At 48.4% G+C, this 27,525-nt stretch overlaps 1 protein-coding gene across 1 annotated transcript in view; it reads right to left on the reverse strand.

Annotated features, from left to right (window-relative positions):
• Window positions 1–27,317, reverse strand: part of Abat (4-aminobutyrate aminotransferase) — a 104,105-nt gene extending 76,788 nt beyond the window's left edge. Inside the window, exon 1 of the mRNA XM_059270043.1 lies at window positions 27,224–27,317. The gene's annotated coding sequence lies outside the window, so the exon portion shown is untranslated. The remainder of the gene's footprint in view (window positions 1–27,223) is intronic.
• Window positions 27,318–27,525: the final 208 nt, after the last annotated feature.

Consider the following 27,525-nt stretch of genomic DNA (forward strand, 5'->3'; position numbering starts at 1 on the left):
CAGCTTTGCTCTGATGTTTCCAACAGGATTAGACTGACCTGGTCATAAGCTTGAGGAAGAAACCCAGGGAAGAGGGAGGAGACTCTGCCCTGACTCCAGAGTGTCTTAAATTCACTTACTTCATTTCCACCCCTCAGACGACCAGGGACAAATGTAGAGATAGCATCTTCCTGCCTTAGCCTTTCAGCCTTAGCCTGCTGCTCTTCAGCATCCCTACCCATGTCTTCTAGCTCCGTCAGGTCACACAGCCCTGGGAGGTGCACGGAGAGACAGCCTCGGGGCTTTTGCATATGTCATTCTTGCCATCTGCATTTCTTCCCTCACTCCTCCTTGGTTAACTTCTGTTCATCACCCAAATTTCACATATCCCAAAATATTTCCTCAAAGAAGCATTTTTAAGTTTCTTGTGGAAACGATTTCCCTAGTTCTGAAACTACATTCTTCCAGCTCCCCATATAATTATGTTTCAGGCACCATGGTTAGGTGCACAGACATCTTTCCTGCTACATATACCCAGTTCACATGATAACATTCAGTATTCATTGAAATAATTTTTAAACTTTTATTAAATTTTAATTAACGTATTAATTTATTGTGTGTGCTTATGCATACACATGGGCCATGGTGCTCTCATGGAGGTCAGAGGTCAACTTGTGGGGAGTTGGTTTTTTCCTGCTACTACGTGGACCCCCAGGGACTGAACGTGGGCTTGGCAACAAGTGCCTTGACCTACTGAGGCATCTCACCGGCCTGTTGCATGAGTAGCTACTCCGTTTTACAGATGAAGATGAGGACTTGGAGGAAAGGCAGCTTCTGCAAGTGGAGGAACTGTTCCAGAAGTCTCCTGTGTACAGGTCCTATCCTGAGAACACAGAGGCTCTACTGAGGATCGTGGGGAAATGGCTAATGACTAAACTCGGTGCTGGCATCATTAGCTGCAAGGACTGTGAAATCTGTCCTCTCTCAACTGCTTAGAAAAACAAAAACGAACAAGCAAAAAACTGTGTGCGTTCAGTGTGCGGAGTCAGTGAAGGGACCTCCCAGGCATTAATGCTATCTGCACATCTCATGACTGGGAGTCAGGACACTCCTAGGACCACCTGGGTCTAACCCTTTTGGAGAAGAATATAGCCACAAGGACTAAAGAGAGGTGGGTTTTTTTTTTTCTTTTTTTCTTTTTTGGTTTTTCGAGACAGGGTTTCTCTGTGTAGCTTTGCGCCTTTCCTGGAACTCACTTGGTAGTCCAGGCTGGCCTCGAACTCACAGAGATCCACCTGGCTCTGCCTCCCGAGTGCTGGGATTAAAGGCGTGCGCCACCACCGCCCGGCTTTTTTTTTTTTTTTTTAAATTGTGAATGCACATAAGTGTAAGTACATGCAGAGGCTGGAGATGTCAGGTGTCCTCTATCAATTTCCAGCTTATCCCCTTGAGACTCGATTTCTCACTGAACATGAGATTTGACTTTTTTCAATCAGGCTGGCCAGTGAGCCCCAGGGACTCTGTTGCTTGCCTGTTTTTGTTGTTTGTTTTTCTGTGGGTGCTGGGATCAGAACCCAGATCCTCGGGCTTGCAAAGCAAACGCTCTTTGCCACTGAGCCATCTCCCCACTCCAAGATCTTAAATATTTTTACCTTAAATAATCTCAACTTCAGAAATTTAGCTAATCCAGGTAGTTATCAGTGGGCAAGAGTTCTAGAGCATGTCTGATGAAGAGCGGGCAGCTGAGAACACGGGCAGCAGCCCGCAGCAGGGGCTTGCTCAGTGCAGACAGCAGTGTGAAAGCTTGGTACTCTTGACAGTTTCCAGAAACTATGCAAAAAGATAGGAATACAGTTTTTGAAGCCATATAAAGAGAGAAAAAAGAAACTTGTGGGGGAAAAATATTTTTTTGAGACAATGTCTCACTGTGTAGCCCTGGCTGGCCTGGAACTTGCTATGTAAACCAGGCTGGCCTCGAACTCAGAAATCCACTTGCGTCTGCCTCCTCAGTGCTCAAATTAAAGGCATATGCCACTACACCAAGCCTGGAAAACCCATAGAATCTTACATAAAGCCTGAGTATAATTTGTGGAGGCATGAATCAAGACTACGACGGAGGAAGGCTGGCGTAAAGAGGGGTGCCTGTCTAACAGCTTGATCTCAGATAGAAGGTTCTGGGTAGCAAGCTACTTTTTCTCCCTTCTCCTCCTTCCTCACTCCTCCTCTTCTTTTCCATGGTTGCTCAGTTTTGTTTTTGAGACAGAGTCTTCTGTATCCCAGACTGGACAACATAGCTAAAGGTGACGTTGAACTTCGGATCTTTGTGTCTTAAGTGCTGCGGTTACAGGCATGTGCCACTATACCCGCCTTATGTGGTACTGAGGATGGAATCCAACACCTTGGGCATGCCAGGCAAGCATGGTACTGATAGCCCCATCCCTAGACTACATTCTGATTGCTTGTTAATGGTCTATAAGGTTAATTTTACCAAGTGGGTGAAAGAGCATGTCTGGTTTCCTCAGTAAACCGGAAAACTGTCACGGGAAGGAGGGAAACACGAATAGATGGCAGCCGAATGGGTCTAGACATTTAATTATGGAAAAACACTATCGAGTTACATGACATGATATTAGCAGGGAGCCCAGAGGCACTTGGACATTGATCTGAATTCAGTTTGGTTTTGAGAAGCATGAAAAGAGATGAGCTTCCAAACAGATATAAAAGGACATTAGTGTTCTGGCATTGAACCAGGTCAAAATGGCTTCCAGTCCCCAGGGGGAAATACTTAAAAGTTGAAAGTAGGTCAGCACAATCAGGGAGTTTAGCACATTCGCAGCATAAAGTGAAACTTTATCATCTCACTTCAATGGAGAGCAGGGAAGCTTGGAGAAAGATGCGTTGAATTCCTAGAGGGCCAGGAATGAAGGTGTTCTTGGGCCCATGTTACTCTGGCTTATTCACTTCTGGACTAGGAACCTGAAACACATGGCCATGGCCTTTAGAAACAGACTTTTATTGCAACACGGCTGTACCCACTTATCTATGGTTGCCTTTGCACTGTAGAGCAGAGTTTAGTAGCTGGGAAAATGGCCACTGGCCTAGGTAGTCCAAGCTTAGCTGTATAGTCACAAATGGTCTGTCTGCTCCCTGCACTTGGTTACCAGGAGCTCAAGTTTAGGGAACACTCCCAGACTCTGGTTCGATAGGGTCCCTTTGGTATCAGAAATCATTCTCCCCCGCCCCCCTTTTTTGCTGTTGTATCAGCAGGACACAAAGTACATCTCTTTCCAAGTCCACATTAGTGTACTTACATTGTTTGTAACATTTCTCCTTGGACTGAGAATGTAGGTCCGAGAAAGACTGGGGGGTGGAGAACAGAAGGCTGGAGAGATAGCTCTGCCGCCAAGCCTGAGGACCTGAGTTCGATCCCTGGAACTCACATGATGGAAGGAGAAAGTGACTCCAATACGTAGTCCTCTGACTTTCCCATGGACACTGTGGCACTGCCCCACCACATACACACAAAACAAAACACGCAATTCTAAAATGAAAGGGGAGGGAACCAAAGGTGCTTCCTTGAAATCATCCTAAGCTTCTTCACAGAGTAAATAACTTTAAAAACTTTATTTTTATTTGATGTATGTGAGTGCTTTGTGTCTGTGAATCTCATGCATGTCAGATGCCTGTGGAAGACAGCAGAGGGCATCAGTCACCCCTAGCCCCCCAGAACCGGAGTTACAGTGTTGTAAACTGCCATGTGGGTGCTGGGAACTGAAGGCAGTCCTCTGGAAGGGCAGCCAGTGCTCTAAACCCCTGAGCCATCTCTCCAGCCCTGCACCTTAACTCCCCCCGCCCCCAGGGTTTCTCTGTGTAGTTTGGTGCCTGTCCTGGATCTCGCGCTGTAGACCAGGCTGGCCTCGAACTCACAGAGATCCTCCTGGCTCTGCCTCCCGAGTGCTGGGATTAAAGGCGTGTGCCACCACCGCCTGGCGCACCTTAACTTTTAACAGAAATAAATTTAGGTGGACAGTTATATCTATTGAATCTAGAAAGCCCATATAGTTTCATATAAACAAACTCTGATTGAACTCTGGTGTCCGGTATTAGGCTCCACCCTCAGAACAGCCCCGGAATCTCCTCCCCCTCTCTCTTACATCTCCACCTTCACCACCACCTGCCAGGTCCAGGCTTCAGTTTCCTGCCCCGCAGCCCTTACCCTGCTCTGCCTTTCTCCGTTTCCTATGGTCTGTATGCCACATGATGCTGCATAAAAGTTGGTCCTTCTTCTGGCCAAGACAACCCAGTCACAGTAGGCTCCAGGAGGCTCTGCATGACCCCTCCCTCCACCCTCTCTCCCCTTCTCAGGCAACTTGCCTCTTGCTGTTCCTACAATATTCGAGGCAAGCCCCACCTGACAAGCGTTGCTGTTCCCTCTCTACCACTCACAAATCTCACTCACAGCCTGGCCCTGCACGGCACCCTTCTGTCTTCTCCCCGTCTGTCTCTGCTGTCTGTTTCAAGCTGTACCTGCCCTCTGCGCTCTCTCAATTCTTCCTCTGGCGGCAGTTAAGAGGGAAGCACCAGCCTTCAGAGAGAGGGGCCCTGCTAATACCCGGGTTTGTAGGAGAATCTACTCCTGCTGCTTTAAGTAACCCCCTGTCTTATAGCAATCCTAGAAACCATGTAAATCAGCCTTTGGCGTCTGTGGGGATATGCTCCAGGACCCCCGTGAGATTTAAAAGTCTGCGCATGCTCAAACCTCATGTGTAAATCAGGACCTGTGCTTGCCCTCTGTGTACTTCCAATCCCCTCCAGCTGACATACAATGCTTTATGTTATTATAATATCATATTTATATATTATACATTATTGTGTATTAACTAATTATTATAAAACCACAAAACACTATAGACTATTGTTTAGGGAGTAATAATAAGAAAATCTATCATGTTCAGGACAAATTAAATTTTTTTCTGATTCCCCCCCCACACTTTTTTTTGTAAGTTGTCATATACATTTTGGGCTAATATAGGATGCCAGGGGCTTGTGTAGCCCAGGATGACTTCACACATCTGAGCCTTCTGCTTCCACCTCCCAAGTGCTGGGATGATAGGTGTGTACCACCACACCTGGTTTATGTGGAGCCGAAGGTCAGACCTAGGGCTTCGCACTCTCTAGGCAAACACTCCATCAACTGATCTCCAACTCCGCCCTCCTCTTCTGAAAATTCTGATCTATGGTTGGTAGGAGCTTGCAAATACAAAGCTGCCTGTGTTGTGGACTATTCCTTTATACTGTGTGAAGATATTTCACTGTGATGAGTTTAATAAAAAGCTAAATGGCCAATAGCTAGGGAGGATTTTCAGGGCAGAGAGAATGCTGGGAAGAAGATGGTCAGAGTTGTGAAGAGACGGCAGGACTCAGAGGAAGCAGCATGGGCAGTACAGAGTAAAGGTAATATAGCAATGAGACAGAGAGTAAATTAATAGAAATGGGTTGATTTAAGTTATGAGGGCTAGTTAGAAACAAGCCTAAGCTATCTGCCGAGCTTTCATAATTAATAATAAGTCTCAATGTCGTTATTTAGGAGCTGGCTAGTGGAACAGAAAAATTTGCTTACAGACTGTATGGTCAAAAACTAATCATGACTGCTATATTTTTCTTTCTGTTGCTGTGGCAAAACTCTCTAACCAAAGCAGCTTCTGGGGAAAGGACTTATCTGGCTTACACTCCAGTGACAGCCCATCATTGAGGGGAGTCAGAACAGGAACTCAAGGCAGGAACTTGAAGCAGAGACCACAGAGGAACCTCCTTGCTGGCTCACTCCCTCAAAGACTCATGATTAGCTAGCTTAGGCCTAGGGATGGTGCTGCCCAGAGGGCTGGGCCCCTCCTACATCAATTAACAGTCAAGACATCCTCCACCTCCCCACCCCCACCCAAGACAGTCCCACAGGCCAGTCTGATGTAGGCAGTTCTTCAACAAGGCTTTCCTCTCAGTGGACTCTGGGTTGTGTCAAGTTGACAAAGTTGACCAGGACAGTGGCAATCCCTACAGGTAGAAAACGTTACCACCTTTAATGGACAAACCACCACCTTCTGTAGACTACAGTGGATGCAGGAGGACCACAAGCTTGTACATCCAGTATACCAGGGGCATCTGCACCCAGGTGTCACCTGCACATTGTGCTCAGACTTCACTATGGACGTTCTCAGGTCACTCACTCCTCTTGTCTCCATTTGAATCCAAACTGCTGCCTCGTGTACTCAGGTAGCCACAGCAGCCTCCTTTGAGGTCTCTCCACTCAATTCACTTTCATAGAAAAGCCAGAGGGACTTAGTGAAGGATATCATGTCTATTGCTTCCTATAAAACTGTTATGGATTGAGCCAGATACGACCCCCACAGGCTCTTGTGTTGAAGGCGGATCTCCAGGTGTTGCTACTTAGAGAGGCTGTGAAACCTTTAGACAATGGGACCTGGTTTGTGAGTAGACTACTGAGAGTGTGCCTTTAAAAGTTCCCATGTCAGCCGGGCGGTGGTGGCACATGCCTTTAATCCCAGCACTCAGGAGGCAGAGCCAGGTAGATCTCTGTGAGTTCAAGACCAGCCTGGTCTACAGAGTGAGATCCAGGACAGGCACCAAAACTACACAGCGAAATCCTGTCTTGAAAAACCAAAAAAAAAAAAAAAAAAAAAAAAAAGTTCCCATCTCTTTTTCTGCTTCCTGCTCACTAGGAGGTGGACAGCTTTTGTTCCTACATGTTCTATTGTTGTGATATTTTCCCTCCACAGACAGCCAAGCAACCACAGACCGAGCCTTCAGAAGCCATGAGCCAAATAAGACCTTACTTCCTGGTTTGTGCCGGGTATTTTGTTGTGGCGATTCTAGAGGAATCGATGTGTCTGCCACAGGGCTGCAGAGTCAAGGACAACTGTCTAACTGGAGGCTGATGTGCTCCCTCCAAGTGGGCCCTGCTGTACACCTGCTGGTCCGCCACCTGATGCTGGCGGCTCCTTCCTCATGCTAACATCGCCCTTCAGAGAGGCCTCCCTTGACCCATAACTTGATCAAAGCAGCCCCACCTCTTTGGGGCACCACATTCATTTTTGTTTATCTGTGACTAATGCATTGATCCTCTCCAGAGGCATGCAAGCTCCTCATCTCCCTTCACCTCTGTCACTGCAATGCAGTAACTCCTGCAGATGGGAAAAGCAGGCCAACTTTCCAACAGGAAAAATTAAAATCAACAAATGATAACGGTGGTAGTTTGGAAGAAAATGGCCCCCAAAGGAAGTGGCACTATTAGGAGGTGTGGCAGTGTTGGAAGAAGTGTGTTACTGTGGGGGCGGGCTTTGGGTTTTTATAAGAAACATGCCATGGTCATGGTGTCTCGTCACAGCAATAAAAACCCTAACTAAGACAGTAACTCAACTTGAGGCACTTCCTCCACAAGAAACAGAGATTGCTTTTGGTCAGCTGAGACAGGTTTGCACAAAATCAGCCTTCTTCACTGTCCCTTAAGCTGCCAGAAACACTCCCTGATTCCTCCTGTGATGTTTCCATAATCCCATAAGCACCCACGGACGGACAGGAACCGACTAGCGCTCTAGCGCCGTGGATGGATTGCTGACCTCCAAACTTGCGGAGAACTCCTGGGTACAGGGGCCTGCCTTTCCCTATGAGTCTTCCCGCACAGTCAGGCCCCTTAGTCCTGTTGTGTGTTCTGTGCGAAGCCCTGGGCAGAAAGTACCGCAGCGGGAGAAAGCGGGGTTATAGAGGACACAGGGTGCAGGGGTTCCAGGTGTGATTTGTGTACTCTGACCTGGGTTCAAGTCCTAGATGTGCCTGATACCATGGCTGCAATGTTTTGTAAGTTGCAAAATGGGAAAGAAACTACCAGAAGGTAGATTCACCTCAGTAACTAAGAAAGCTCCTTGCATGGCATGGGATTGGCTCCAGGGGGTGAGCACCTTCTGGTCTAGACTGCTGGAGAAAAGCTTCAAACATTAGTTTACTCAGTCAGCTCACAGGGTTCTGAGATTCTGTTTACTGTTCATCTCTCCATCTTTTGCTATTGGAGATTGAACCCAGGGCCTTGCTACATCCCAGCCCTTTTCATTTATTTTATTATATTCCCCAAGACTTCTAAAATTATTTTAAAAATCGGATATGGTGACACACACCTGAAATCACTCACAGCAGGTTGTCACTGCCAGCTCAAGGTCACTCAGTTCTAAAGGGCGAGTTCTAGGCCAGCCAGGCATACACAGAGAGGACCTGTCTCCAGAAACAAAGTGCAGAGGCTGCGGAGATGGCACAGTGGGTAAAGGGCTTGCCACACAAGCGTGAGGATGCTTGCACTGATCCCCAGCAGTGATGTAAGAAGCCTGGCATGTCAATGTGTACCCGTAATCCTATAGCGGCATGGGAGGTGGAGACAAGAGGTCCCTGTAGCTTGATAACCAGCCAGCTAGCCAATTGGTGAGCTCCGTGTTCAGTCTCAAAATACTAAGGTAGATAAAAAACAGAGAAAGATACCTGACATTACTCTTTTTCCTTTACATGTGCACACATTGGCACAAGCACCCCCAACACACACGTCACACCCCCACACCACACACACACACACACACACACACACACACACACACTACACACACAACAAGGTTTTGCTAACTTTTCCATGCTGGCCTTGAACTTGTGATTCTCCTTTGGCCTCCACAGTAGCTGGGGTGGCAGGCCTACATCACCACACCTACTTCCATTCCCTGTTGTTAATTCACTCCCTTTGGCAAACTGTCTGGTCCAATGGCAGGTACTTGCCCTGGGGCCCCAGGAGCAGAGCATTCCAGTTTCCACCGGAAGCTTCCTTGTCTGTCTCTGAACCATCAGTACTGTTTGCGTTGAGACTAGACTCAGCATCTCCCACCACAGAGACACTCTCTCCCCCTTGGCAGATGAGAAGAAATGAGGGAACTGCAAATGCTTCTGTGGGGCAGGCTTCTCCTGCACTCACCCTGTGGAAACTAAAGCTCAGACATGGCTAACTCTTTTATTTATATGTTGTGCGTGCGTGTGCGTGCGTGCGTGTGTGTGTGTGTGTGCGCGCGCGCGCGCGCGCGTGCGCAAACTCAGGTATGCTTGTCTGTGAAGGCAACACATGCAGGCCAGACGTGGACACTGAACTGCCTTCTTCATCCACTTCTCCATCTTATTCTGACTAACAGACAGTCTCTTACTGAACCAGTAGTTTGCTGTTTTGACTAGACTAGCTGACCAGCAAGTTCCTGGGATCTGTCTGTCTGTCCTCAGCACCAGGGTTCCAGGTGCATGCTGCCTTACCTGGCTTTTGACATGGGTGCTGTGGATCTGAATTCAGGTCCTCATGCTTTCACAGCAAGCCCTTTACCCACTGACCACTAGTGACAATCTTAAGCATCCGTGACACAGGATAGTGCCATTTTGTAAGGGGAGAAACTGAGTCTGGAGACCCTGTGTGTGTTCTTGCTTTCTGCAGCATCATAAGCAGAGCTTAGGGGTGCTCTGCAGAGGCCAGGAAAGGCAGTCTTCACAATCATTTGGCTCTTGCAGGAGATTAAAACCACAGTGAGTTCCAGCCTCTTATCTGGAGCCCTGGGAACCATCTGCTTCTCACTCCAGTCTTTGAACAGAAGCCTCGGAGGAGAGCTCTTCTCTGTCACAACGCCAACTCAACTAGGGAGAGGTCCTGTCAACTCAGCAACTTTCCCCAAAAGCCATGTGGTGTCAGCGAGACACTCTTATTCCCAGAGGACATCCCAAGACAAGTCCCAAGGCTGGGACTTGCCATTTCAGACTCAAGGAGACCCAGCAAAGACTGTGCTTACACAGACATGGCCACTGGTCAGACAAGGATGGACTCCATGTCCCCAAACACCAAGACACAGGGCTCCATAGTGGAATGAAGTTACTGGGATGTGGCAGCCTGTTGGATTTTCCTTTTTCTGCGTTTCTTTCTTTGTTCATCAACTCCTGGCCCAACCTAGTTTAGGACACAACTGAAACTTACTGAAGGGGTGTCTCAGCTTTGCAAATGTGCCTATCACAGTCACACTATCACTGCACTGCAAGCCTCCCCACTCCTAACCTAGTGGTTCTAACAACTGACAACTTAGAATCAAACACTTTTGGTGCTGGATAAAAACCTCAATGAGCCGGGCGGTGGTGGCACACGCCTTTAATCCCAGCACTCGGGCGGCAGAGGAAGATGGCTCTCTGTGAGTTCGAGGCCAGCCTGGGCTACAGAGTGAGTTCCAGGAAAGGTGCAAAGCTACACAGAGAAACCCTGTCTCAAAAAAACAAAACAAAACAAAAACCCTCAATGAGGGGCTGGCAAGAGGGCTTAGCAGGTAAAGGCACTGGATGACAAGCCTGACAACCTGTTTGAACCATAGGACCCACACCATGGAAGGAGAAAAATGATTCCCATCTCTGATCTCCACATATGTGCCATGGAATGAACACACACACACACACACACACACACACACACACACACACACACACACAGAGAGAGAGAGAGAGAGAGAGAGAGAAAGAGAGGATGCATTGAATAATATAAATGGAAAACTATAATGAGATCTTGTCTAATGTTTTGGTTTCCGAGGTCCAAAGAAGACAATGGGATGTCTCAGGATACATGTGCCAGGAAGTAGGGACATTTCTGGAGAGCCTATGAGGTGCCAATCAACTAAAATCTCCTGATTCATTCTGCAAGGCAGATCACACTCTCTACATGAAGAAACTGAAGCTCAGAGTCACATGACTTGACCCACACAAGCTAGAAAGCATCCAGCAGACTTCTCAGGACCCCAGAGTCTTGAAATGCATTTTCCAATCTCCAAATGACAACAATAAATGACATTTATCTTAATGGTGACATTTTTGGTTTAATGTGCATTAAGAAAAAGGAGAGGCAGGTGCCGGGCAGATGACTCAGCTGGTAAAGTGCCTGCTGTGTAAACATGAGGATCTGAGTTTGGATCTCTGGTATCCACTTAAAAAGCTAGACCCAGTGGCATGCACCTGTAATCTCAGGGTAGGGGATGCAGAGGCAGGGGGATCCCTGGAGATCATTGATCAGAAAATCTAGCTGAATCAGTGAGCTCCAGGCTCAGTGAGAGATCCTGTCTCAAAAAAATGAGGTAGAGAGTGACTGAGGAAGACACTCCATATCAACCTCTGACTCCCACATTCACAGACACCAGGCAGAGAGAGAGAGAGAGAGAGACAGATGACAGACAGACAGAGAGAACCAGGCATGGTGATGGCACATACCTGTAATCCCAGCACTTGGGAGGTAGAAGCAGGAGGACTAAGAGTTCAAGGCCCAGGCTACATGAGACCCTGTCTCAAAGAAGGAGAAGAAGGAAGGAAGGAAGGAAGGAAGGAAAGAAGGGTTGTTTTTTAATCAAGTTGTTCTATTTACCGATAAAGACTCGGGAGTCAGATGTTGGGGTGAAAACCTACTAGATCACAGAAGCTGAGAAGCAACCAACTGACCTTCCTATTTGTCTGGAGACCCAGCAAGAGAGCATCTCTCCACCCATCCCAAATAAAAAAAAAGTCCTCAAATCTCTAAGTCCCTCCCCACTCTTTCCTGAGCATTTCTCCGTATTCCTGGCTCCTCTGTCTGCTCTATGGCTAATTCCTGCCAACTAGTCGCTGGCTCTGTCCCTTGATCCAAGGTTAATTTTACTAACAGGGTCTTGGAGTTTCACAGTGCAATCAAATATCCCACAACAAGAAAGCAAGCAAACAAACACAAGAGACCTGTGACCACCCACCTATAGCTGAAGCTCATAATTAAGCAGACCAATTTAATTGAAAGAAATAGTGGGTATTAAAAATAGCACTCTTGTTCACTGAGCATTACCCAGCATCAGACCTGCTCCTATTCCTGAGGCCTTTCCATAACTACCCTCCTTTAACCCCACAACACCCTTGAGTCAATATGACTGTTGCCCCAAATGAGGTCTGCAGAGGTTCACCCACCTGCCCAAGGTTTCTCTGCTGGGAGGCGGCCAAGCTGGGATTGAAACCTGTAAACTGGGTGGTGCTCAGCAAAGACAAAACCCCTGAGTGAGCAGCAGCGATGATGGAACTGCAGAAGCCATGAGCTGCATTTGCTTAAACTCTCAAAACCACGTGGTCCTCCACGCCCCCCTTCCCTGCTCCTGGGAGGCAGATTTTAGGGTGTGTCTGGCCACATCTACTCTTTGCCCCATAGCTCCGCCTCACTCTCCATAGCCTCCTCTGCAGACTCAAGCTCTGGGTGGTCTTGAAATGGGCGCTGACATCTTAATTTCACTTGCATCCTGATGAGAGCGAGAACTGTTTAAAAACAGGCCAGGTTGGGGCTGAGAGAGTAGCAGATCGTGTTCCTAACTTGTACAGTGCCTTGAGTCTGATTCAACACCACTAAAAAAAAAGTTCAAAAGATTAAATACAAAATCCAAAAATGCAAATGTACACAGTGAATATGTGTAAAGCAGAGGGAATCCAAGAATGGGTGGGTGTATCAGCATCAATTTCCTGGTTGAACTATTGAGTTATCTATGGGTTAGTAAGGTGGGGTCGTGGGGAACATTTAATGAAGGGTAAATGAAGTCTTTATGAATCTCTTACACTTCGATGGCCATCTCAATGTAAAAAGTTTATTTATGAGAAAGGCAAGTATCTGAACATAGCGATGCATGCCTGTAATCCCATTTGACATTTGGGAAGCGGAGGCAGCAGGAACCGGAATTCAAAGCTAGCCTTGGCTACGAAGGAAGTCTGAGGCCACTCTGTGCTACATGAGACGCTGTCCCAAAGCAAGAAAAAAAGGAAAGGAGGAGAAAAAGGCAGGCAACGTAAAAGAAAGCAAGCCCCTGTGAGCAAATCAGGACAGCAGACATCCTCAGGATCACTAAATACAACACCTCACACTGGACTAACGGTGAGACGCTTACTGTGATGCTGATCCTAGGACGATGCTAAAGACACAGAGGACTCAGGCATCTTGAATCTTGATTCAAGAGACTTGTGGTCCAGTGCTAGGGACAGAGAAATGAAGAACTACAACAGAGTGGTGGACCCGTGGGAAAGGGGAACTGGGGAAATGACTTTCCCAAGGAGCACCTAGCGTGTGCATCAGAATGGCTTTTTCTGTGAATGACAGGGACCAGCCCTGCACCAGTGTGGCTGCTCTCTGGATTGATGTCCTGTAACATTTCTGCCTATTCTCTTCCCAATCCCTTGTGCTGGAGGGTCAATCAGCCCAGAGCCTCACGCACGCTAGTTTGGCTCTCTACTACTGAGCGACAGGCCCACCCTGCCCTTGGTACAACTCTAATCACACAGTGCGGGAATTTCGGATGTGGACAATCTCAGGGTTCATTTTCTTCTCTACGTGCCTCCCCTTCCTTGCTTGTAAAATACTGATGAGAACTAAGAGAGTTGCTGCGGGGTTCAATGATTAACAGGTGTGAGGCCTCCAGTGCCCTTTTGCTCCCTATTAAAAGCACAGCCCGGCACTACCTACAGATCCTGGGTGTAGCTCCCAGGGTCAGCCTGTGATAAGTCCCCGTGTGAGGAGCCTCCTGGCTTCTGCAGCTGTCCTTCCTTGCTCTCCTAAGCTGGAGGACAGAGGGGCAGCTTCAGCTCCCAGCTGAGTCTCTGTAAGGACTTGACTGTCAGTCCAGGGGAAAAGGACTGTGTGCCCCCACTGTATACTTTCCCAAGTTAAAGGTTAGCAGTCTTGCTGAACCCCAGTTGTAACCTGCAATCACTTAGGATAAAGTGTGTTTGGCCTGGGGTGAAATAGCCTTTGGATTCTGGTGGAGCAATTCCCTCTCCCCATGCATTGGAGGTGTTCATTCACAGAGCAGGTAGCAAAACACCGACCAGAAAATCGGAATACAAAAGGCAAGATATGTGTGCTTGCTTGGTCCCTCAGGGCAGATGTGCAGGGAGCTGACCTGGATAAAGGCAGTGACCTTTTTGAATCATGACAAACAGCAACCATGGAACCTTTGGAGCCTGCTCCATTCCAAGAAGTAGTGTTAGAACCTGGTGGCTGCTAAGAGTTTCCAGTCCCTGTGGGGAGGATGTTCCTCTCAACCACTAACTAATGCAGCTATGAATTGGTGCAAAGCTTCCCGGAAGCAGCCAAGCCTCACCAGCCCACCTGCTTCCTCTGAGTTTTTGATTGTGTGTGTGTGTGTGTGTGTGTGTGTGTATGTGTGTGTGTGTGTGTGTGTGTGTGTTCTGAGACATAGTCTCATTATATAGTCCTAGCTGACCTGGGACTCACTCTGTAGATCAGGCTGGCCTTGAACTCACAAAGATCCACCTGCCTCTGCCTCCTGAGTGCTGGGATTAAAGGCATACACCACCAGGCCTGGCTGTTCTTTTTTTCAGGTAGAGTCTTAGTTGTAGTCCAGGCTGGTCTGGGATTAAAGGTGATCCCCCTGCCTTAGTCTCTTGAATACTAATATTATAGGTGTGAGCAGTCATACATGGCACTTAGTCATGTCTCTCTCTCTGGATAGGGTCTCACCTATCTTAAGTTAACCTCAAACTTGCTAAGTAGCTGAGGATGACCTTGAACTTCTCATCCCCTGCCTCTACTCCTTAGTGCTAGGATTACACGCGTGCATCACCATGTCTGGTTATGTGGTGTTAATGATGGAACACAGAGATGTGTGTGTATGCTAGACACGCCCTTGGTGCTCCCTTTCTCTGTCTTGTTATACAGCCCAGGCTGGCCTTCAAACTCACAATCCTCCTGCTTCAGCTTCTGGAATAGAGATTATAGTCATTCATCATCACACTCAGCAGAATTTTGAACTACATTTTTAAATCACTCTATTTATTTGGGGATGCACATGACATCATGGCAAACATGTGGAAGTTGGAGGGCAACATGCAGGAGCTGGTTCTCTGCCTCCATTTTGGGTCCTGGGGATCCAACTCGGGTGTGAGACTTTCACCGGCTGAGTCCTCTCACCAGCCCCATTTTTCTTAATGTTTTGACCCTCTTTTCTATTTGTTGTGGTAGCTGGTCCCCCTCACCCCAGTTCTCAGTGACTAGGAACATTCTTGCTCACACAGAGAGATGAGTCCACTGAAACCAGGGAGCTGAGGATTCCCCAGATGTGTCCATGTGGCCAGGACACACTGGATGCTGCTCTCATGCACAGCCCTCTGTGGGGTCTACTTTCTGAGCCTGTTTCTTACATTTGAAATCTGGTCATTCCTGCCTCGTGAGATGCATAGGTTCTGGCTCACTCTTAGGACGTCTGCCCCTTCGTCATTCATGAGTCATCATGATAATGGTACTTGGTCAGGATCCTTTGAAGGATTCCTCTTCTTAACATGACTTTACCAGCTCAGCTTGGAAGCCTTCTGCAAGCCTGTCCCTAGGTCACACTGTCTATGCTCTTGTGTGTGTGTGTTCTTCGAGCCTGGCTTGCAGCCCCTGGGAGGGTGGTGCACTCAGGACCAGGGCAGAATGCCAGGTGTACACTGTGCATTCAGGCAGTAATTTGCACAAACACTTCTTAGTATGCTCATTTCCAGCCTGTCCCCACAAAGGCGCTCAGACTGCAAAACCAGCGGAGAAGCTATTTACAGCTGTGGACAAGGGGAGGGGAGGCAGCCTTTGTTCCTGCCTGGGAACAGCCCTGCCTGTAAGGTGGTGCCTGGCTCTTTTGGCTGGCATTCGGCCAACCTTGCCCCCAAGGAGCTTTATGGTCTTAGAAGCCTTAGCTACAAGGCCAGAAACCTGCCTGCAGCATTGGCTGGCTCCCGTGTGGAACCTGGACTCAATGGTGGGGGATGAGTTGCCATTCGCTGCCCAGCTTCTTCAAGTGCTACTGAAATCACATCATCGCCTTGCTCAGAACCCCTACTGTGATCCCCAGTGGATCTCTGGGTCCAGCCCAAAGAGTCACCTGGCTGGTAGTAATCTGCCCCTTCCTGCACTCTCTGCCTCTGTCCCATCAAGGGCCTCTCATTCTGGAAATCTTGGTTTTATATCGAGAAATTGCTCATCAATGGGAAACTGCACCCCGTCTACATAAACATCAGCCTTTGGGTTATCTAATTCCAGCCTTGTTCATTACATTCGAGCCAGCTTTTTTTCTTTTTTTAAACTCTGTGTAAGTTGCAGGAAACTGATAGATAAGCAAGTTCTGCTCCATCAGACCATTTCTGCCTCCATTTGTGACTCATGCCATCATTTTTCTGCATCCATGGCCATGCTGTATCTGGCTTTTCCTTTAAACTTGTAAAATCTGCTTAATAAATCCAGTAACAAGTATTTGGTCCTCCGTTTCCCAAGAGCCATGCTTTTTCACCCTTCCCCCACTTAAGACTTATTTTCTGTTGTGTGCAGATATGTGTACACACACACGTGAGAGTGCATGTGTAACACATGAGTGTGGGCCAAAGGTCAACTTTGAGGGGCACTACTTAGGAGCTGCGTGCCTTGTTTTTTGAGATCCATTCTCTTCCGGGAATTTGGGGCTTGCTGGTTAGGCGAGCACCAGGGGTCTGGCTCCACCTTCCCAGTGCAGGGATGGCCAGTGCTCCAACCGTGCCTGCTTTTGTTTGGTTTTTTGAGACAGGGTTTCTCTGTGTAGCCCTGGCTGTTCTGGAACTCAGGCTGTAGATCAGGCTGGCCTCGAACTCAGAGATCTGCCTCTGCCTTCTGAGTGCTGGGATTAAAGTCGTGTGCCACCAATGCCCGGCTTCATGGCTTTGTGGCAAACACTTTCTATTCTGTGGTCTCCCCAGGTCTTAAAGACTCTCTCTCTCTCTCTCTCTCTCTCTCTCTCTCTCTCTCTCTCTCTCTCTCTCTCTCTCTCTCCTTTTCTCTCTTCCTTCCCTCCTCCACTCCATTTCTTTTTCTTTTTGTACTGAAGAAAGTGCTGGAATTACCCAGGGCTCTCATATGAACCTGAGTGCTGGTGTGGGGTCAGAGGACAATCTCAAAGGTCAGTCCTTGCCTTCCAACTTCTTTTGGGACAGGGCTTCTTTTTGTTTTTTGTTTTTTGACATGCTCACCAGGCTAGCTGGCTAGTGGGCTTCTGGGATTCCCCTGACTCCATCTCCCATCTCCTCAAGGAAGCACTGGGATTACAAATGCCCGAGTCACGCATCTGACATTTACATGCTTTCTAGAGACTTGAACTCAGGTCCTCATCTTGCACGACAAGTGCTTGTGCTTTTATCCACTGAGCCATCTCCTCAGTCCAAATACTGAGGTTTTAAGGCACAGTGGATCCCAGCTTGCCAAAGAACAGATGCTGGCAGAAGGATATGGGACTTCTGGGAACTGACCGACCGATGAGGTCGGGACTGGTCAGGGTTTGCAGAGGGCAAGGAAGCTGGTTTGAGAGTGGTCTATCACCTGGTGATTCTGTTAAAGCTTAAATTCTGATGGGTGAGCTCGTCGGTCTATTTTACAAAGCTTTCGACTGGGTGCCTATGTTAAAAGTGTGAGGACTACCATGCTTAGGAGTGAAAGCAGCATACTCCAGCGGGAAGAGTGGAGCTCCAGCATAGCCTAGGAACATGTCCAAATCTTACAAAGTGCAGTCAGTTAGTCATCAATTCATTCATGGAGTGCACACATCATACAGTGCATTCATCCATTCATTCATGGAGTGCACATATCATACAGTGCATTCATCCATTCATTCATTCATGGAGTGCACACATCATACAGTGCATTCATCCATTCATTCATTTATGGAGTGCATACATTATACAGTGTGCACATCCATTTATTCATGGAGTGCATACATCATACAGTGCATTCATCCACTCATTCATTTATGGAGTGCATACATCATACAGTGTATTCATCTATTCATTCATGGAGTGCACACATCATACAGTGCACTCATGTATTCATTCATGGAATACACACACCATACAGTGCATTCATCCATTCATTCATGGAGTGCATACATTATACAGTGTGTACATCCATTCATTCATGGAATGCATACATCACAGAGTGCATTCATCCATTCATTAATTCATGGAGTGCATACATCATACAGTGTATTCATCTATTCATTCATGGAGTGCAATACATCATACAGTGCATTCCATCCATCCATTCACTCATGGAGTGCACACACCATACAGTGCATTCTCCCATTCATTCATGGAGTGTACACATCATACAGTGCATTCATCCATTCATTCATTCATGGAGTGCATATATCATATAGTGCATTCATTCATTCATTCATTCATTCATGGAGTGTACACATCATACAGTGAATTCATCCATTCATTTATGGAGTGTACACAACATACAGTACATTCACCCATTCATTCATGGAGTGCACATGTCATACAGTACATTCACCCATTCATTCATGGAGTGCATACATCATACAGTGCATTCATCCATCTATCCATTCATCCATTCATTCATGGAGTGTACACATCATACAGTGCATTCATCCATTCATTCACATAACCATTCATCATCAGTCTAACAGAGAAAGGGGTTGAATCCATCCATCCACCTATTCATCCACTGATCCACATAGCCATGCACGCATGCATATGTTCACCCATCCACAAATCTACCCACCCACCTGTCCAACATCCAACAAATATGCCTCAAATACAGAAATTTTAGCTCTCTGTGCTTGTTTCAGCCTTGTAATACCCCCCCCCCACCCCCGGAGCAAGGAAGGGAAGGGAGAAGTGTGACTCAGAAGCCAAGGAAACTTACAAGCCCATGAAAATTCCAAGGTTCCTAAGGACTGTCCCCAAGGTTACAAAAGTGATAAACACTTGCTGAGGAGAAAAGACTTTCTGGTAAAGCTGCCTGCAAGTTGAGCAGGGCGCTCCTGGGTGCAGCTTCTGTGAGTTGTCACCCATGCCGGGGTGGGGCTTTTTCAGTGATCAGGCTGCTTTTGAGCCACTCACCGTTGTGTCGACAACCCTGGAAAACGCATTAGTTCACCAAGATTGACTTGGGTGGAATGCTCTCTTTGGTCTGTTGTTGGGTGTTCCACCATGTGTTTACCGTTTCCTCATGTAGCCAAAGAACAGTTACACAACCCCTCTAAACTAATGATCCTCAACCAGGAGCAGTTTTGCTCCCTGCAGGACATTCAGCGATGGAGACGTTTTTGGTCATCACAGCTTGAGTGGAGGTACGCTACTGACATCTCAGCAAAAAGGCCAGTGACGCCGCTGCACTAAGTGGGTGCCTGCCCACTCCTAGGCAGCCAGCAGTGCTGAGGCTTCCTCAGCACTAAGTACCTTAGATACACGCGCACAACCTAAGTTTGATCCCCATAACCCACATGGAGGAAGGAGAGAACTGGTTACTGAAAATTGTCCTCTGACCTCTACAACCACACTACAGAACATGTGTGCCTTCTCCCTAATAAATAAATGTAATAGAATTTGTTCTTTTTGTTTTGTTGAGACTTTGGTTTAATGAGACTACTCACAAAGTAGCCCAGGCTGGCTCGGAGCTCTCTATTAGATCAGGATGGTCTTGGACTCAGATCCACCAGCCTCTTCCTCCCGAATGCTGGGATTAAAGGTGTGTGCCACTACATCAAGCCTCTAATTTTTTTTTTAAGTGGAAAGGGCTCGAAGAGACACAGATGAGCAGCAAGCACCTGAGTGGACACTCATGGTCACGCTGTGAGTGGTTACCAAAATACAGGCCAAAACAATAATGTAGCAACATCACCTCCCTAGAAAGTCTACAAGAACAACGCAGAAGACAGTAACTTCTCAGGATGTGTGGACACTGGAACCCTCACATATTGCGGGTGGGAATGTAAACAGTGTTGCTGTGAGACAGGCTGGTAGTTCCTCAGAAGGTTAAATGAGGAGTCAGCACCATCGTCAGGGTGTGTGTGTGTGTGTGTGTGTGTGTGTGTGTGTGTGTGTGTGTGCGCGCATGTTTGCATGTATGAGCTTGAAGAGGATGAGTGTCTTTTTGCCCACTAGTTTGTTTGCCCCTGTCTCTGTCTCCAGAGTCTGGGGTTGCAAGTGGCCAGCAAGTCTGCTTGGCTTTTATATAGGTTCTGGAGATTCAAATTCCAGTCCTCATGCTTTCCAGAAAAGCCATTTGCCCACTAAACTGCTCCCTGGCAAATGCCTATCCCCTTTTTAAAGACAGGGTCTCCACAAATCCCAGGTAGGGTTCAAACTTATTTATAGCTGAGGCTGACTGTAAAGCCATAGCTTCGTGCTAGGCGAGCACTGTACCAAATGACATCCACAGCTCAAAACCAGGTCTTTAAGCCATCATGCATGCACATGCATGTTCATTGTATGTGAGAAAAACAACTCACATGTATTGACTGGTAAATGGAGGAGCAAATCATGATCAACCTATATAATGGAATATACTTCAGTCCCCAAAAGGGAAGAAGTCTGTAGTATGCAAAATACAGGAGAAGCTAAACTCAACAGGTCATGAAGTATTTGGGATAGGCAAGTTGTAGTTTGAATTTAACTGGTCCCCATAATCTCATATGGAGTGACATTCTTAGGAGGTGTGGCCTTGCTGGAGGAAGTGTGTCACTGTGGGGGTGGGCTTTGGGTTTTCTATGCTCAGGATACCGCCCAGTGTCTCAGTTGATTTCCTGTTGCCTGCAAGATGTAGGACTCTCAGCTATTCCTCCAGCACCATGTCTGCCTGCATGCCACCAGGCTCCCCACCATCATGATAATGGACTGAACCTCTGAACTGTAGGCTGCCACCTCAATGAAATGTTTTCCTGTATAAGAGTTGCTGTGGTCATGGTGTCTCTTCACAGCAACAGAAACCCTAACTAAGACACAAATCCACGGGGACTCAGAGACAATGCATAAAGACTGATCTCTTAATCTTCCTTACAGGGTGATGAACATATCTTAAAACTAGGTAGTGATGGTGGAAGTACAGCACTGTGAATGTACTTAATGTCACAGAACTGTATCTTTAAAGTGGTTTAAAAATTCAATTTTATGTGATGTCTGTTTTCTCAAAGTCAAAAATGCACAGATTCATGCTAGCATCTAGTGGCCAGAGAGATGGCTCCGTGGTTAAGAGCACTTGCTGCTCTTGCTGAGGACCTGCTTTTGAGTCTCAGCACCCACATGGCAACTTACAACTGTCCATCCAAGGCATCTAGGGCCTTCTTTTGCCCTGCTCAGGCACCAGGCACACATATTGTATACATATATACATGCAGGCAAAAACTCTCAAACACATACAATACAAATAAATTTTCTAGTGCAGAGATACATTCAATAAATGTTTCTTGCTGCTAGAAACTGGGCGGTGCATTTGGGACAGGGGCACCAACAAGGCAGTTGCAAGCCCTGCCTGCTAGGGAATTAACAGAGGAGAAAACCCAGTCACAGCGAAGGTACCAAAGGAGGCTGGGATGTGGATGGAGGGAGAAACGGTTTTCTGGCTTAGGGTAGAGGAGGGCCAAAGGAAAATGTCCCATAAAAGATGCCAGAGTCTCTAATTGAGCACATGGAAGCAGAGGCCGGAGGACTGTCCTGAGTTTGAGACCAGCCTGAGCTACATCTCAAATGCAAGGCCAGCCTGGGCTACATAGAGAGGACTAGTCTAGCCAGAGCTAATAGTAAAGCTCTGTCTCAAAATATTAAGGGGCTGAGGGAGGGAAGTGAGGAGAGGAAAGGAGAGAACAGGGGAGAAGAAAGGAGAGGGGTGGGATGAGATGGGATGGGAGAGGAGGGGAAGGGAGAGGAGGGGATGGGAGAGGAGAGGAAGGGAAGGGAGGGGAAGGGAGGGGAGGAGAAAAAAGGAAAAGAAATAAGATGGATCTTGAAGCAGCTTTTGAAGGACAATCTGCCCTTGGACAGTGGAATTACCGAGGGGATACGTAATTAGAGGCCACTCTTTGAACCCTTGGCATGCAGTGTTAGAGGAAGCTGGTGAGTCAGGCCCAGGAGGAGGGGCTGGAGCACGGCTCCCCTCAGAGGCCTCCCCTGACTTTCAGCTGAGAACCCCGTCAGGCATGGTGGTGCAGGGGCTATCAATCCAGTCTGCTGAGCATTCTTTCAGGCCCCAGGCTCCCCAGCTGTCACTTATGAGGCTTTTGTCGTCTGTCCCCAGCCAGGGGACAGGCAAGCAGCGGGGAGAAGAGATGAGAGGCAGCGGCCACGTAAACCAAGTACTGACTATTAACCGAGGGGTGGAACACAAGGTCCCCTTGAAGCCTCACACGAGCCCAGTCAGGTCGCTTCTACTGCTGCCCCAGTTCTTAATTCTATCGTTGTTTTCTCTGTTTCTTTTCTTTCGCCTTTTACCAACACCCTATGGAAGGACAGGGTAACCCGGCTCTGAGAGACCAGAGTGGCTGCCAAGAGAAGCCCAGCTCCACAAGCAGGCGTTGAAGACACCCCTCCACACACTCAGTCAGCACAGAGGAAGTCCCCGAGTCCTGTTTCTGAGCCCCAGAACGCTCTGGAAGCTCAGAAGGTCTGAGTTTCTGTCACTGGCGACTTCAGGTATGCATCAGGCTCAGCCTCTGGGCTTTGTTTGCTCAAGCAAGAGAAGCTGGTTGGCCCCTTCTCCTCTCCCCCCAGAACACACCCAGTGTGTTCCCTTTTGGGAATCACTCCCTATCATTCTTCTTTCTATCATTCCGATGAGTTGCCTAATGTGCTAAGATGGTGATTTTTTTTTTTTTTTTTTTTTACAATTTTTTGTTTTTGTTTTTTGTTTTCTTCCAAGACAGGGCTTCTCTGTGTAGCCCTGGCTTTCCTAGAACTTGCTTTGCAGACCAAGCTGACCTCGAACTCACAGAGATCGAGGTGCCTCTGTCTCCTGAGTGCAGGGATTAAGGGCATGCACCACCACTGCCGCTGGACTTTCTTAAAAATTCCTAAATACATTTATGTGTGTGTGTGTGTGTGTGTGTGTGTGTGTGTGTGTGTGTGTGTGTGACAGTATTCTTATGGAAGTCAGAAGACTACTTCTTAGGAGTCACTTCTCTCCACACATGGGTCTTGGGGGTGGAACTCAGTCATTAGCTTGGTGACAAGTCCTTCCACCCACTGAGCCATCGCAATGGCCCCTAACTCCTCATTTTCTTGTGTATTTATATTGTGTTTTTAAAATAGGACCATCCTCTCTATACTGATTCAGTGACTTTGTTTCACTGAATTATATGCCTCCAAGACCTTTCCAGGCTTGGAGCCTAAATCTACCTCATTCTTCTAAAAACACTGTTCCTTTCTCCATTGGAGCACACCGGCATGCTGCCCCTTCCAAGGGGCATGAAAAGTGTGTGTTTCTATGTCACCTGCACACATGTGGGGACATTGCTGGAGCAGATTCCTGGGTGCTGGGCTGTTGGGTCTCCCTGGAGTTTAAACTGTATGAGAGAGTGCCTCATGTCCTTCTGAGAAAATCTCTAGAACAAAATGAGTCCTAAAACTTCGGTCAGGGCTCAGCAAGCAGGTGAAGGTACTTGCTGCCAAGACTGAAGACCGGCCTTCCATCCCACCAATTAGGGACAGAACAACCCTAAGATAGCTGTCCTCTGACACAGATATGCACATTGTGGCACACGCAAACCCCCTCGCACATAAAGAAATAAAGGTAATAAATTTCAAGCGCCTTCTCCTTGAGCATGTCTTTGGTGTCTGTGGGGAAAGGGGTGATGCTGCCAGACAAGACTTTCCCTCTCCATCGTCTGTAAAATGGGAATCCTAACCGTGCTCCATGAACGGCAAAGTTCTGCTGAAAGGAGAGAAACTAAAATCTCACCCTTCCATCAGGAAGTCACCACGGCAGGAGGCTGGTGCAACAGGAGGCAGCTTAGTTCACACATCAGCCGTGTCTGAAGCCACACTAGGGCAATTGTTCTCCATGGAGGAGGAGGACTTTGTCCTCTATCAGACGTTTAATTATCGGGAGACGTGTGTGTGTGCGCCATGCGCGCGCGCGTGCACGCATGTGTGTGTGTGTGTGTGTGTGTGTGTGTGTGTGTGCGTGCGTGTGGTTGTGCTCACCCTTGCACACATGTGTGGAAGCCAGGTGTCTCAGGTGTCTTACTGCTGCTCACCTTATTTTCTGGTGACAGGGTCTCTCATTGAACCTGGTGCCCATCCTTTTGGCAAGACTGGCTGACTAGGGATTTACCGGTCTCCATCCCCTAGCTGTCTTTTAGGTGGTTCTGGGGATTCAAACTCATGCTTGCATACCAGATACTGTACCCACTACCCCTGATCCTACCAAAAGACATTTTCTATCAACTGAGGTAGTGTTACTGGCATCTAGTGTATAAAGCACAACAAAGAAGATAAAACTCAGCACTGAGAATCACCCAACTCAAAATGCCAGTGGCGCTAGGAACAGGAAACCTCTCTCCAGGCTCTCTTACCTGATGCCCACCCCACAGGCTAAAGACAAAGAGCTGAGGCTCAGAGAACTCAATGACTTGCTCATGTCCCCCAGAAGCAGCCGGTGGATGTCTGACCCTAAATTCCGACTGGCTTTAAGGTCTGTGGTCCATTCCCCACACTGCTCCATTTCCCTAAATCCTCACCTGTCTCCAGTGGCCCACATTCATCTGCTGCCTTTGTCCTGGTGGCCTGTCTACAACAGAGGTGCCTAGGCACATCTAGAAGCATTGCTGCCTCGGTCTGTCAGTCTGAGCTGACTTTGCAGGAGAAATTGTGACCACTGTTTCCACTTACTAGCTGGGCTATTTCCTTTGAGGATTAACTTATTTCATCCTAAGGATAAGTAACAGAGAAGGACTTTTCCAAAGGCCAAGGGCCGTAGCTCAGTTGGTTGGTAGAGTGCTTGCCTAGCAGGTACCAAGCCCTTCACTCCTGTTTTAGCATGGCATGGAAACTGAGTGTGATCCCAGCATTTAGGAGGTGAAGGAGCAGGATCAGAAGTTCAAGGTCATCTTCTACTGTGCAGGGAGGTGGAGGCCAGCCTGTCCTATGTGAGACTGCCAGAAAGAAAGAAAGAAAGAAAGAAAGAAAGAAAGAAAGAAAGAAAGAAAAGAGAAAAGAAAGAAAACCTTCCCAAGATCACACACCAAGTAGCAGGTGGTGGACACCAGCCCTCCCAGCTCTGCACTTTCACCTTGAGCTCTTGGCTCTCTCTCCTTTGGAGTCTGATAGCTACCCTCCAGCTGAGAGAAAACCAGTTGGTACCGCAGACTCTCCCATCTACTAGCGCTTATCTATCTGAAGGGTCTTGGAGAATCACCCATGTGCCAGGAAAGGGTGCAGGACCCTGAGTAGGGACAAGCCATTACTGCAGAGAAGAGGGACCAGAGAGAACAAGCAGAGACGGAGAGGAAAGGGGTGCAGCTTCCTCAGGCATCCTTCCTGGAGCAAATCCAGCTGTGCAGCTGAGGTCCCCACAGTGGCCTCGCCTCTAGAATACTATAACTGATAATATCCACTCTCCTGGGTCGTCTTGATTTTGGCTTTGCTTGACAGCAGGTTCAAAACAGAAACCCCTAACACCCCAGGAATGGGTTCCACTGGGAGCCCGTGGAGCGGTGACAGGCGTTCTAAAAGCTCTGTTCCTTCTCAGCTGACTTTCTCAGTGTTCCTGCTTCCTACGAAGAGTGGGGACATGGTGCCTGGAAGTGCCACTGTACCTGTGAAGACTGGAGCTAGTACTGGGGAGCCCCAGGGACCCTGTAGGAGCTCTGCAGGTTTTGTCAGTAACCGGCTGGGTGACCTTGAGCAAGTCCCTTTCTCTCTGTGTGCCTCAGTTTGTTCAGCTACCATACAAATGGTCAGTCTTAATCTAGATGCTCTTTTATATTTTAGGATTGCAGATAGGGTCATTTGTCTCTCCCAGAGCTGACCTCTGGTCTCTTGGACCCAGAGCTGACCTCTGGCCCATCCTGTAGCACTGTGCCCAGATCCAGAGAACAAGCCAAGATTCATTGCTTTCCTGTCTCTTGATATGCCCCCCACCAAACTAGGCTATGGTGAGGGAGCCATGCGGCTAAGCCAACACCGTCCTCAGACCAACGGACAAGCCCAGCAGCATCCTTCTCTTGGCCTTAGGCCCAGGGAATTCCGTCAGGCAACAGCACAGGAGTTGATGGGGCAGGCCCAGGAAGCACACAGCGAGCCCTTGAAGTGGGCTAACAGCCCTTCTCTGTGTCGACTCCGTTTTGTCCAGGAGTGGAGAGACCTGCCTATGGAGGGTAACTCTGAGTAGCAGCCCTTTCTATCTGTGTTGGTAGGGTTGCGTGGGGGGTGGAAGAGGGTGCCTGCTGGTCCTGCAGTGTGGGGCCATCTGCATTCTTAGAGTTTGGAGGCTCCTGAAAGGGGCCCTAGGCCTGGGATGGTTTCAAGGGCCTCAGTTTTATGAAGCCTCTTCCGGTCTCTGCCATTGGGCTGAGGAAGGTTGAAGGGATGATCCGGAGGGTCCGGGTGGTGTAGGAGTGGAGTTGGAGTGGGCTGGGAAAGGATGGGAGGGCAGCAGTGATAATAGGGTGGGATTTATGTGAAAAGATCGTGGAGGATAGAGCACTTGGTCAGGAATGAGTGCCTGATTTGGGTGTAAAAGCCCCTCCCCTTCCACTGGAAGGAGAGGTCCCTAAGAGCCTTTTTTGGGGAAGGGGGACGTGTGGCCTCTCCTATGGTTGGGGAAGGGTCTTCATAGGGATAGAAGAGAATCCACTTGTCTTCAGAATCCAGAATCTAGTTTCTGGGGTAGGCATGCAGGTAGGTGATTTGGCCCGGGATGTCCTTGTTGAAGGGAGGGTCTTATTCTCTAGGACTTTGACAGTCGGGGAGGAACGGGACCCTTCTATACGAGCTATGACCTCAACATTCCAAGGAGACAGGAATGAGAGAGAAGCAAAAGACCCTAACTTAGTTTATTAGGAATGGGAGGAGATGGTAGAGGGTCTAGATATCTGGGGAGGCAGGACTCCACTTGGGGGAGCGGCTTCTATTCCAAGGGTTAAACAAGGGATTTCCTCCTCTATTCAGCGGCCAGGACGAACGACCCCATTTCTGAAGGTTACACGAAGCTCTCTTGCTTCCTGGGGCCTGGGGAGAGGGGGACCCTTTCCCTTCGGGGCAGGAGCAGGCGTCCTGGTTGGATGGAGGGCCCAGATTCTAGGGGAAGATGCCGGGCTCTGGCTTCCCGGGTGCAGGGTTTCCCTCGGAAGGATGGGCCACGCGCGCCCGGACGCGTCACTCTTACCTCCAGGCCCCGGCCGCGATCTACAGGCTGCGATCCGCGGGTCGGACTAGCGCGATCACCTTCCGATGCTCCAGGCTGCTCCTGGCATCTGCTCAGCTCCCCCAGCGACTCGCCAGGCTCCCAAGCTTCGCCAAGCCGCCCCGGCCAATCAGCACCTCCGTCTCCAGCCCTTGCTTGCGCCACAACCAATGAGAGCGCCCGCCACGGGCCACCGCCCCCGGGGGGAGGGAGAAGGCGGGGCGGGGGCACAGTCCGACCTCGGCCGGTAGGATGCGCCCGGGGGTCTCGGAGGAGGGCCGCGA

Source organism: Peromyscus eremicus, chromosome 8a (assembly GCF_949786415.1).
Source record: "Peromyscus eremicus chromosome 8a, PerEre_H2_v1, whole genome shotgun sequence".
Taxonomy (NCBI): Eukaryota; Metazoa; Chordata; class Mammalia; order Rodentia; family Cricetidae; genus Peromyscus; species Peromyscus eremicus.